Genomic DNA, 14052 nt, shown 5'->3' on the forward strand with positions numbered 1-14052 from the left:
GAAAACTCGAAATGGATTCTTCCACAAGGTTGGTGCTATGTAAATTTTAATTAATATTTTCGATAACACTGTTTACTGTTGCTACTGCATCCGTTGTTTCCTTTTCTGCCTCTCTAGGTTGAGAATCTCAGTTTGCAAATAAGATTTTTTTATGTGACTCCTCCATTTTAGGCAAGTTGGCTTTTCTCCCATCTTCTGAATTCTGCCAAGTGATGAACTTGGAGACCTTTTTCAAGATTTCATCATATTCAAGTCTCGTTTCCATGACTTGATTTGTCAATTTGTCGCTTGTTTCGCAATAACAATTCCATTGTGAAATCTTCTAGCATAATAGTTCCTTTTGGTACATCAGCTGGGAGTTAAGGCCGAGCACTTCAGTAATAAAATAATTAATTTTTTGATCATCTTTATGTAGATCAGTTATTCCTTGTATTTGCGCTTCTTTTTCTGCTAAGTTGGCTTGATGTTTTATTTGCATCTGCTCGAACTCTTGTTGAAGCTTAGCTAACTGTGTCTCTACTTGTTGGTTAAATTTTCCTTGTTGTAGTTATTGTTCAAGAAACATAATTTTATATTCTTTTTCCTTAAGGAACATTTTCACCTCTATTGATTTGTCAAGGTTCATTTTAGCTTAGGCACCTGCAAACTGTGATATTATAGTAAGGTTGGCAGACGGGTCGATGGATAAGTCTTTCCAGAAAAATCCATCCCTTCATTATGAGGGGTAGTAACAGTTGTAGAATCCAAATTCCTTGTCTTCCTTTGTCTTTTAACAACAACACTGTGTTTTGGGCTATAAAACACATCTAGAGGGGGAGTCTCCCCTATTCTCAAAACAATTTCAGAGGTGGGGGTAATAGGGATGTGCTCTACCTATTGAGTATTTACAGTCTCCACTGTTGTAATTTCTTGAGTTTTTTCTGCTGTGGAGTTTGCAACTCTGGCATTCGTTCCTATGTATGGAGCCTTTTATTAAATTTGTCCCATTCTTCCTCTAAATAAATCACCAGGGGTTTGATTGGCTGTGTGGAGGTGACATAGTTTTCAACCCGTTTTCTAGCTGAAGTTTTCTTAGTTGTCTTCTTTGTAGATTGGGTTGTATCTTTTTACGACTCCCTGCTTCTGCTTTTCCCATTTTTTGATGACTTCTCCGACTCCCTGGTATATTTCTCTTGGTATTCTGCTCCAGAATTAGTTTTAGAATTTTCTTTGAAATCTACTTCTAGACTTACACTGGGAGTAGGATCCCTTATTGGTTCAATAAATAATTGGTCCAATGGGACCTTCATTAGCCTCCTTTCTTTGTACTCATAAAAGGTTTCAAGATCTTCATGGTCAAAAAGTAATTGTGTCATATGCTTCACCTCTATGAAGGTTTTCTTCTGCAAAAATATGTCATCAAATACATATTCTTCATTACTGAATACTTTTATTTTTACCATGGTGGTAAAGTATTTGACAGTGTCGAACGGGTCATATTGCCTTCCGGGGAATTTAGGTAATTGCAGAGATAACATAATCTCTGCTTATTTAAATGCATGCCCCAGATTGTGCAATGCAAATTCTCCACACTGTAAAGTGAATGTAGGTCAAATGGCCTCTTTTTTCTTCCTTTAATGTTTTTCTCATCCCTCCTTCACTAGCTGTTTGATAGGCTATCTCTCTAGCCATTAGTTTGTATTAAACATAGTATGGGAGGACATGTGGGGAGGTAATGCTACCAAATACCCTGATATATGTAAATGCTTCCTCCCAAAACCATCTGGCCACTAGGAGGATATCTACCTCAACTTCTTGGGAAAACCTGGGGGAATATCGATTATAAAGATGTTTGTGGATAAGGAGCATAACTCCATGACAAATTTTGAAAAAATGTGGTTCGAAGTTAGATTCCCACATGTCTTTATGGTATATGTGAATGGGAAGTGGATTTTGGATAGTCCACTTCCATCCCATGATAGGAAATTTCAAATCAAAACAAATTGCATCCATTACATAGGCCCTCATAAAAAATGGAGGGTAAACCCTTGAAGCAACATTTATTTTCCTTCTGTACTCTATTATTGCTCTTGCTAAATTGTCAGAAAAAATTTGTGCCCAATTTATTATAGTTGTGTTTATGGTTGCATCTATTAATGAAAACCATTCTGGGAAGAATTTAGTACTATCGGGTTTGCCAAATAGTCTACATAGCATGGCCACTGGAAAATTATGAGGTGGAAAAATAGACGCAGTAGAGTACATACTATTCTTCTCTTTCTTGATTTTGCCCTAATTATATGACGAGGTCTAGGTGCAGTCAGTTGGGTCCTCATTCTCTTTGGCAAAATTCTTGACGAACTGCTTGTTGTAGATGACTTGTGGCTCTGGTAGGTGGTACTAAGTCGCAGGCTGTCTGGCGTAAAAGATCCCATAACCTCTTGGCTTCTTGTCTTGAATTCTCTATCTAAGATTCCGGCTTCATCAATAACCCATTTAACCATGTTTGTGTAAGGGATTATCTTCAAGTGCACAACTATGCGATGCAAAAATGAGCATGCTATCTCAAACATGGAAGCGTCTGAGGAATCACATCCATCAAATGTAACCCTTGTTTCCAGAATCCTTGGTTTCTCTTCCTCTAGTATATTATACATGGCTTCCCATGTAGAGGTTCCTCCCTCTATGTTGCATGTAGTATCCGTAAACAGAGGAGTAATTTATGAGTTCTCAGAGACGACTACCTTACGTTTGTTCACCATTGCTCCCAATGATTTGCTCGATGGATTTTCCCTAAAAGTGAGGAAAAATAGCTATCAAATAAACAAAGATGACAATGAACTTGAAATTAAATTATGCAGATAACTTATAAAGGTGACAAAATGAGTTTTATTCGAACACACGTAAGAAGATATCATATCACATTAAATGGGCTTTCACACATAAATGTAGTTAAATATTACTAAACGCCCACTAATGCTTCGTTATTCCTGAGCTGTAATGCTTGTAAACGTCTACATCATAAGTCGAGAAGAAAGATTCTAGGGTGGCGAGCCTTTGTATTGCGATAATGCCAATTTTTTGATTTGCTAAGCAATATGGCAGATCACAATATCGCATTGTGCCTTTTCAGTTTTCTTGCCTTCCCTTACGTTTTTTCAAGATGCGAGATGCTAGTCGCTCGTTTATTGCCCCAAAACATAGCTACTTGTCAGGTTATTCCTATGTAAAGACATTTTTAATGAATGGCAGACCTAAACATTTGTTCATGATGTATTAAAGGAGGGGATCAACGTCTTGATCGCATTTCACAATATCGACTGATGGTAAGTTTGCGGTACTCTTTTAAATGCTCGAAATGTGATGCGATAAAGGTTACGATGCCATCGCAATTTCACATTTCACTTGTTTTGAGATAACCTTTTAAGGTAGGATCTTCATAAATAGTGATATGTGATGTGAGACTTTTTTTGGAGGGAAAAGCTTTAGGACCTAGTTTATATAAAATAATATGATGTATAAGGCGTAGGGTCCTGTTGATGCCTCGAAAATCGCTGCAACAACATTGGGGATAACCACCCGGTCTGGACCTTAGTACAGCTCCTTTTCCATTTGGAATAGTGGCTCCGACTGGGGATAATGGGACCAGTTTCCCAAAAGTGGATAAACGGGATGAATGGATGATTTATAAACTAAACTAGCGGTGAGCGAATAACTAAAACTATTAACAAGAATACAATAACTATGACCTATCCCGGGAACTTATTGAACTTTAAAGTGCAGCGCTTGATGATCCGTGTCTATAAACAGGCATATAGATGACTCCATTTGACAGACATGGACATTATTTCATTCATGATTACTATGCTTAAATAGTTAAGCAAAGTGATTAAAGCGATATTACCACACTTATCATTTATATCATTGACATATACATGATTAAAAAGAAAGGCACATCATAAAACATCCAATAGTGGAATGAATATAGATCTGCTGTTACAGCGCATGCATATAATCAATAATAGCAAGAATAATCACATAACAATTCATATGAAAGGAATGAATTCAGACATAGATAGAAATACCATATGAGCTGCTTGACACTCCCAATATCAATCGCTACTTGTAATTCTTCCTTCAACGCAGAAACATTCTCAACAAAGACAATAGTGCACAATTGCATAAAAAAACTTGTTGAATTAAGAACAACTGGTCCAATTTCATAAAAGAATATTGACTGAAGCACAATAGTGCAAACTTCAGTCTTTAAGTCTAGTACAAAACTTTATGACCCTTTCCAAAACAATGAAAGGGTCTATAAATACTTAGCTAATCTACCTATCTATGAAACAAAAATCCTATTTAATTGGTATCAATCAATCTTGACATGATTTTCTTGAGCGATCTGGCAGTCGGCGGCATGATTCATCAGGTAGGTTGCTTACCTTTATATCTGAGCTGACTTATCGCAAGCATTGGCTCTACTTCAGGAGGTTTGTTGAGGCGCGAACTGAGCTGGGCGGCATAGGTGGCATCCTGAATATCGGGAATCATATACCCGATTGCATCTGTTATGCACTTAAGGGCGGCTCTCTGTGTATGCGGCTTTACCAGGAAGAACCAATATGTGTCCCAGGTTAAACTGTTAATCCCAGCGATTAATCTCCCCTTTTCCTCTAAATCAGGATATCATGATTGCTCCAATGTGTTCATTGTTGTCAACTTTCCTGGTGTGCATTGGGAGATCATGTTTGATAAATAGAGAGTGTTATTAACCAGTTCAACTAGATTGCTGTAAGTTGATTTGCATCTTGAAGCTGCCCTCTCTGCTCTCATTAACTGGGACTGCCATTCCGTAAAGAGTATATCTTTATGTATTTCTAGGATCCTGGGAAAATTCGCCACTTGTCCTTGATCAGAATCTTGCCAGTCAAGAAATGCAGCTATGGTTTCTTCGGCTTGATCCAATTCAGTTCTGGCCTTCTCTACCTGCTTATTAATGGATGCCGTTAATTCACACAGTGGCTTTGCCTGGGCGATTTGTTGACACAAAAGCTTAATTTGGGATATTAATGCAGTGTTTATTTGTAATGATTCTGCTCTAAATTCAGCCACTTGTGGAACGCCCTTTATTTTTTCGAGCTGTGATGACAATTGAGCAATTTGCTCATCTTTTGTTTTCATCATTTGCTGCTTTTAATTGTGCCAATGCCTCTGATAATTCCTTCTGTTTCTGGATCGCGCTGTGGTCGATCCTTTGCTTTTCTGCCTGCAATTGTTGAGTTAGTTGACTGTTCACTTGCTGTTGTGTCAACAATTACTGCTCTGCCTGCTCTGCCTTCTACTTTGTCTCGGCTAACTCTGCCTGTAATGAGAAAATCTCTTGATCCTTGGTTTTCAGTAGAAGACTTACCTCCAATTCCTTATCAATTTTCGCTGCCGAATAGGCTCCTGCATACTGCGACAGTTTTGTCAGGTCGTCGGAGGGGTCAAATTCCTCCTTCCAAACCACATTGCCCATAACAGTTTGCTCTGGGAAAAGGGAAGGTTGATGAGTCCTTCTTCTTTTCCTTTGTCTTTTCACCACTGCTTTATGCCTCGGGCTGTAGAAAACATCCAGGGGAGGAATATCTTCTACCTGGAGAATGATTTGGTCGGAGGGGTCCTTTGGTATTATCTCAACGTCTTTAGAAATGGGTGGGCCACTGGTTCCACTCAGAACCTGTGATGAAGTGATTTCTGGTGTATCCGTTGTCTTGGAAGTGTCTGTATCCTTTGAACATTCCAACCCACTGATGATGGAATCAAATTGCTTCCATTCCTGGAGCAATTTAGGGTCAATACGAGTATCTATATTGACATCAATGGTGGTTTGTTTTTGCTTTTCGGCTTGGGACTCCTTCCGCACTTTTTCCTGCTCTCTCTCCTGTTGTTCCTCTTGTTCTTTCTTTTGCCTTTCCTCATGCTCTTTCTTTTGCTTTTCCTCTTTCTCTCTTCTCTGTTTTTCCTCCTGCGCTCTCTTTTGCTTTTCTTCTTTTTCTTTTTTCTGCCTTTCTTCTTGTTCTCTCCTCTGCTTTTCCTCCTGTTCTTTCATATGATCCTTTGTTATAACCGAAGGTTCCTTTGACTGCTGCCGACCAGGCTCGCTTGATGATGTTGCTGGGGTTTTCGCTAGTAAATCTAGAGGCAGAGTTTGCAACCTCTATTCTCTAAGTTTATTAAATTCAGTCAACCCTTCATCATTATATTTCGCTTTGGCGAATGCTTTAAGCTAATTTATTGTCTCAGCTGAAGAGAACAGGTCGTCAAACATATCTTCTTTATGGTCAAATCTTGTCAATTTGGCCTGTTCTAGTGCATTATAGGCAACTTTATTTGGATCAAACTGCCTATTTGGGAGAGTCGCCAGAGTTAAGGATTGAATCTTTGTGGCTTCCTTTTCTGCATGTTTGAGATCATGCAGAGTATAGACACCACACCTCAAGGGAAAAGAGGGCCAGCCCTTCTTCTTTTCCTTCTTGAGAGTCTGTGTAACACTCTCAGCCATAATCTGGTAAGCGATTTCCCTTGCCAGCAGTTTATCAGGTATGTATAAAGGGAGGACATGGGGGTCGGCTTGGCTACCGAAAACTCTTATGTAGGTAAATCTCTCCTCTCCAAACCATCTACCTATTGCGGTTAAATCACATCCGGCTTGATACGAAATCTTGGGAGCAGGTTTATCGAAAATGGAATAATAAATAGGCAACATAAAGCCATTACAGACTTGGTATAGATGATGTTTATAAGAAGATTTCCACAATTTCTGATGATATATATGAATAGGCGTGGGGTCTTGTGCAGTCCACCTCCAGTCGAATACGGGGAATTCAGAGTTAAAACACAGGGTATCTAGATATAGGCACTGTAGTAGAATGGGGGAATTACCCTTTCAGAAATACGGGTCTTGCTTCTAAACTCAAGCACAGCTGTTGCTAATTTGTCTGAGAGGATAGTGGCCCAATCCATAATTACACTGTTGCATGCTGCTTCCATTATGGGAACCATTTCTATGGTAAAATTAGCAGAGTCATGCAATCCCCATAATCTACACATCATTATTCCAGCATAGCAATAAGGAGAAGCCAGAGAATCAACCGAGTACTTACCGGAAGATTCATGTTTGTGTTTTGTCGGATTTTGTCTCCAATCCCGGATGGGTTCGGATTCAACTTCATTTTCGTTTGCGAATTTCTCCAGGAACACCTTATTATATATCTTCTCTGGCTCGGGCAAATAATACATTTGCCTTAGATCATCCGCCCTGAATGACCCGAAAATTCTCCCGTCTCTGGTGCTGAAGATTCTATCCAGTATTGGGATTTCTTCAATCGCCCACCGCACTATGTCTGTGTATGGGAGAATTTGCTCCCTAGCTGCTATCCGGTGAAGGAAGGAGTCAGCTAAGTCCTTGAGAGTACCCTCAAACTTCCGAGTTAAATCCACAGTAGCTTCTACTGTTGTCACTGCTGGTTCTTCGGCTTCAATCAGGTTGTAGGTACCTTGCCAAGTAACTCTGACGAGACCCAAACATGTAGTATCAGATATCAATCCCTTCTTTTTGTCCACGACAGCTTGTCCTGCAGCTGGTGTAGCGGAAGTGCCTGTGGTCTTCTTGGATTTCTTCCCCATTTTTCTTGAGCTTTCTCCTTTGGATGAATTCTGCACAGAGGTGAAAATAAACGTAACACAGAGATATGCCAATGAAAATCCAAAATGGGAAAGATATATTGATCAAAGCGTGCTGAGAGATTAACTCTTAAAAATGGTCGCGGATACAATCCATGGGAATATCTTACAATTACATTAAATGGCCATTTAAAACCTTCCACCCCTTAAATGCCCATTATACCATTATTCGACCGAATGACCCGTTTAAGCGTGCTATGGATGTTTTGGCAGTTGGGCGCAGGTGCATCATTGCTTAGCAGATTAAGCTTTAAATATGATTTGATCATAATATCCCTCCATTTAACGGCTTTTTTGAAATCCGTGCTATATCATAATCGGGCGTCGGGAACACTTAAATCCTTACGTTGACAATTTCGAAACCCCGATCGCCGATAGCGATATCGCATCGCATCAGGAGAATAGGTATTATATAAACATATGGATAGCATACCACCGATCACCGATAGCGAAATCGCATCGCATCGGGGTGAATGGGCATAACAATGTGCATAGATAGTGTATCGCCGATTGCCGATCGCGATATCGCATCGCATCGGGGGTATGACCTGGGCGCCTTATTATTGTGCATAGGATATTGCCGATAGCCAATAGCGATATCGCATCAGCGGGAACCCATATGTCACTTATTTGTTTTTTCTATGTCATTGCGATATGCGATCTTGCGATCGCTTTATCGCAATGATAAAAGATTGTTTTATTTGATCAAAAATGGGTTTTTCAAAAGGTTTTATATAATGTCTTCATTTGGTTTGTGGACCTTTTTCAAATAATGCAATATTGATACCAATTAACTTCTAAAGGGACCCATTTCATATGATAATTTTGTAAATATAAATGATATGAAATGGGGGGGGTTGTTGTAGGGCACAACAATTGGCGATTCACTGGAAGAACCAGTTATCTCTGAAAAGCATAGAAATACTTAAACTTTTGCAAAATAGAGTTCTAATCAAAGGGGAAATTTCTAATATAACTAGGTATGTATGCATTCCAAATAAAATGAATCTATTTTTGCTAATTTCCTTTCTTTTTTAAGAAAATAGATACATTCTAAGTTTTAAATAGGCCTCTATTGGTTTATAATTGTAAAACAGAAAACTTTTCCAAATCAGCTTTTATAGTGAACTCTTCTGTCATAGGTAGAGCCTCTGCTGCCAGCAAACGTTTATAGTTTCGACAGGGATGCCTTTTAACCATGCCATTGTCCATTGTTCCATCCAATTAAGAGTGTGATTAACAGAATGAATTCAAAACATGTTTTCATATTTTGTATTTCATTTCCTTTTTTCTGTTATTAATAAGATAAAAAGTCATTGTCCTGGTTTGGTGGCCAGCTATTGACAATGCCATTCACCGGTAGTAATTTAACCGAACAAGTTGGCTCGTGATGAGACCCCTTGTCTTATAATTTTAAGCCATTACCCTATTTTGGTATGCAGTATTGGTAATGTCGGTTAAACTATTTCCCTATGAACATGGTAAGCAGGCTTGTAATAAAACCTCTTATCTTTAATATCAGATATTTTAGAACTACACTCTGAGTAATCATAAACTTTAGTGAATGGGATGAACAATCTTCTCCTTAAGAGTAAATGGATGACAAGGTAAGAGTTGAAGATGCTGAAATTGGATTAGCTTCTATCTTGATATTGATAACCTTTTGAGACCAATTTGAAAACAGAAAATGATTTACAATACTTTTTAAACTTTGAGAAGAGTTCAAAAAACTTGAAATATGGTTTCAGAATACAATGATACCTAATTTCCTAGAAATTATCCTTTTTGGTTAAGAGTTCTATTATTTTAAAAGCAAATATCACACTACTTCTGTAGATCAAATTTTCAAACACAGCAAAGGTCAATAGAAGATACCTTACAACATTATTTTTTTACAAATCCTACAAACTACAAAAATATATCAAACTAAAAAGGAGAAGGGGTTACCTCCTCAATTAAAGAATTTCTTCAAGATAAGGCCATAAACAGTGAGAGAATATCTCAACCCTGATAAGTCTTGCAATATAAAGGTCGAATGGCCTATATTTTCACAGATCTGAAATGGTCCAAGCCACATCTTCTGGAACTTGGTGTGTTTTCCCTTGTCCTCATGGGCTTTGTCCCATTTTAGAACTAAATCACCAACTTGAAATTGTTTTGAACCGGATGAGACTGAATCAAAAGCTGCCTTGATGACTTGCTGATGTTTGGCATGAATAACCCTGGCTTTTTCTCTTTCCTCTTCTAATTTTAGAATTTGATCATGTATAAGCTGAATAGAAGAAGAAGGAGTTTCCTCAATGTACTGTACTAGGGCTAAAGAAGGAAGAACAATATTTGTGGGTAGTACTGCTTCTTTTCCATACACAAGGTTGAATGGGGAAGATCCTATAGAAGCTTTCTGTGTTATCCTATCGGCCCATAAAGCAAACATTAAGGATTTATGCCAGTTTTTATGATTCTGTTCGATAGTTCGCTTAATGATTTTGATCAGATTTTTATTAGTAGATTCCGCTAAACCATTACCCTGGGGATAGTAATTAGCAGAATATTTCGATTTAAATCCTCTTTTAATAGCGAAATCAAACATAGCATTGCCTGATAAATAAGATGCATTATCAAAAACAAGAGCATTTGGGACACCAAACCTGGTAATGATGAATTGATCTATGAATTCAATGATTGCTTCAGAATTTGTTGTCTTCAAAGGGATTGCCTCAACCCACTTAGTTAAATAATCGATAGCAGTAAGGATATACATATGTTGTTTGGAAGATGGTGGAGTAATTTCCCCTATGATGTCCAATCCCCATTGCTCAAATGGTTGTTCAATGTTGACTGGTTGCAGAGGGAAGCTTATTTACGTTGTCTTCCACTAGAAGTTTTTCACATGAAATTATCAGGTCACCATCATCGTTCGTGTGGGGTTTGGTTTTTATTGCCGTGGAATTACTATTATAATATTATTAATACAAAATAATAAATTTGATGGAATTTGGATTTTATAATTATGTAATATTAAATGTTTTTTTCATCTTGTTTTTAATATGATTTTTTTGAGTTTTTTTATGGATTTTTATAGTTTACTTTTTCTAAAATAGAGTACTAATCTATTGAAATTACGTGGATAATCATTACACAATATAAGTATTTTATACAGTGAACAAACTAGTTTAAATAACACAAATCAAGATTTCATCTCAAATATTTCCAATAACACCAAAAACTCCAAAAAAATCACACTAAAAACAACTCTTCTTTTACAGGTAGATTTTTAAACATTCTATGAAATTACAACCAACATAAATTCAAGGATGATTAATGTGAAATTTAGTTTTTATCCACATGGAATTGCTTCTATATGACATCACGGATTCCATATTTGTGAGATATTTCATCCCTCCTTATAACACGAATGTTAAAACCAGGGGCGTAAAAGATAAGAATGAACAAGACTTTAGTAAAAATGAACAAAGCCATTCCACATTAGAGTAATGAAAAATCTAGTTAACAACGGCCATTGAAAACAAATCTAGGTAACAAATTGTGCACTTTTCTTAGGAGATAGAAGCCCAGAGAAGCCCCTTCAAATTCTTCAAGTAATCCTTGCACCATCCTTCAACAATTCCAACAACTTAATCACTAAGAAAGGGTTCCTCCAATGCATCTTGAGGGAAACCTGAAAAAACACTAGGTGGAGAAAAGGAAGGCTATGAAAGATTTTTCACCTTTTTTTAGCGGATAGAAGATGAGAGAAGCCCTTTCAAATCTTTAGAGTAATCCTTCCAGCAATCGTTCCAGTAATCCTTCAACAGTTCCAACAACCCAAGCACTAAGAAAGAAATGCATGCATCCACAGAGTCTTTTGTTGTGCTCCCTGTTAATGGCAATGTTGATCCAATGCTCCCGTGTGTTTCGTGGCATGTGCTTAAATTTAGCAATGTGCTGTTTACTGTTTCAGTAGAGGATGCATGTGTATATACATTAGCAATAGCTTTGATTGGATCCTCGACTCTGGGGCATCTCACATGTAACCCCATGCAAAGATAGTTTTGTTTCATATAATCCTGGTGATTATGGTAGAGTGCATTTGGGAAATAATCATTTTTGCAGCATTGTTGGAGTGGGAGATGTCTAGATCAAGATGAAAGATGGAAAAGATATATTATTGAAATAGGTCAGGCATGTACCAGAAATTCGCATGAGTTTAATCTCTATGGGACGATTGGATGATGAAGGCTATTCGACAAGCTTTAGAAAAGGAGGCTGGAAAATTAGCAAACGTGCATTGGTCATGGCCAAAGGACCCAAGATAGGAACATTATACACATTGAAGGCACTAATAGGAAAATTAAATTTGGCTGCTGTCACAAAAGAAGGAAATTCAGTAGATCTGTGGCATAAGCATTTGGGTCACATTAGCGAGAAAGGCTTAAAAATCCTTGTTGGTAAAAATTTATTGCCAGGTTTGAAATCCTACAATCTTGATCTTTGTGAGTATTGTATATATGGTAGACAAAGAAGGGTTTCATTCCTTAGAGGTGGCCATGACAGAAGGAAAAATGTGTTAGAATTGGTACACTCGGATGTGTTTGGGCCTGTTAATATCAAATCATTAGGAGGAGCATCATCTTTGTAACATTTATAGATGATGCATCTAGGAAGGTTTGGGCATATCCTATTAAAAATAAAAGTGAAGTGTTTGGAATATTTCAAAAATTCCATGTTGTTGTTGAAAGACAGACTAACAAATTGCTGAAGTGTTTAAGAACAGATAATGGTGGAGAATATTGCTCAAATGCATTTAAGGAATATTGTAACAGGTTTGGCATAAAGCATGAGAAGACTGTGCCTGGTACTCCTCAACAAAATGGTGTCACCGAAAGGATGAATCGCACCATTACGGAAAAGGTGCGAAGTATGTTGTCCAATTCCGGTTTGGAGAAGAATTTTTGGGCTGAAGCAGTCAAGACCGCTTGCTACCTCATAAATAGATCTCCAACTACAACCTTGGATTGTGGTATCCTTGAAGAAGTTTGGACTGGTAAGAATTTGAATTATTCTCACTTGAAAGTCTTTGGATGTGAAGCATTTGTACATATTCCCAAAGAAAATAGAACTAAGCTAGATGATAAATCTATGAAATGCATTTTTTGGGATATGTGGACGAAGATCTTGGTTATCGTCTATGGGATCCAGTCAAACATAAAATTATTAGAAGCATGGATGTTATATTTAATGAGTCAAAAATGTTCAAGAGGACTATAGGTGAGTTGGAGGTCAGGAAGGTTATTCACATGTTTGAAGAGCAGCAGGAAAACATACCACCAATACAAGAAAATGAATAGCAAATTCAGGAGCATGAAGAACAACAAGTGGAAAATGATGAACAACAAGAAGAAGGAATCTTGCAAGAACCTTTACAAGAGATTCAACCTGATAATGCACCACCACAGTTGGTCCACAGATCTTCTAGGCCTCATAAGCCTTCACAAAGGTATCCTCCTTCAAACTATATTTTGTTGACTGATGAAGGTGAACCTAATTGTTTTCAAGAAGCTTGTAAAGTCAAGCACAGTAAAGAATGGAAGAAAGCAATGGAAGAAGAAATGAACACTTTGCAGGAAAATAGAATTTGGGAGTTGGTAAACCTCCCAAAATGTAGAAAGGCTCTACAAAACAAATGGGTGTACAGGATTAAGCATGAAGGTGACGAAAAGAAGGAGAGGTATAAAGCAAGACTGGTGGTGAAAGGTTTTTCCAAAAAAGAAAGTATTGATTTCACTGAAATTTTCTCACTTGTTGTTAAAATGTCATCCATTAAATTCATTCTTGGTCTAGTTGCTGCTTTAGACCTAGAATGTGAACAGTTAGATCTAAAAACTGCTTTCCTTCATGGTGAATTGGAGGAAGAAATTTATATGGAGCAGCCAGAAGGCTTCATAGAAAAAGGCAAAGAAGGCCTTGTTTGTAGGTTGAAGAAGAGTCTTTATGGGTTGAAACAGGCACCTCGACAATGGTATAAGAAATTTGATTCATTCATGTTGGAACATGGTTTTCAAAGGTTGGAAGTTGATCATTGTGTCTATATCAAGAGGTATGATCAAGAAAAGTATATCATATTATTGTTATATGTGGATGACATGTTGATTGTTGGGCATGATAAGAATAAGATCAATAAGTTGAAGAAAGATTTGGGGAGCAAATTTGCAATGAAGGATTTGGGACCAGCACAACAGATATTGGGCATGTGGATTATGCGTGACAGGAAAAACAAAAGTTTCTGGCTGTCACAAGAAAAATATATCAAGAAAGTGCTTGACAGGTTTAATATGAAGGATGCCA

The sequence above is a fragment of the Pinus tabuliformis genome, chromosome 8 (genome assembly GCF_031772625.1).
Source record: "Pinus tabuliformis cultivar Carrire ecotype Pingquan chromosome 8, CPIR1, whole genome shotgun sequence".
Taxonomy (NCBI): Eukaryota; Viridiplantae; Streptophyta; class Pinopsida; order Pinales; family Pinaceae; genus Pinus; species Pinus tabuliformis.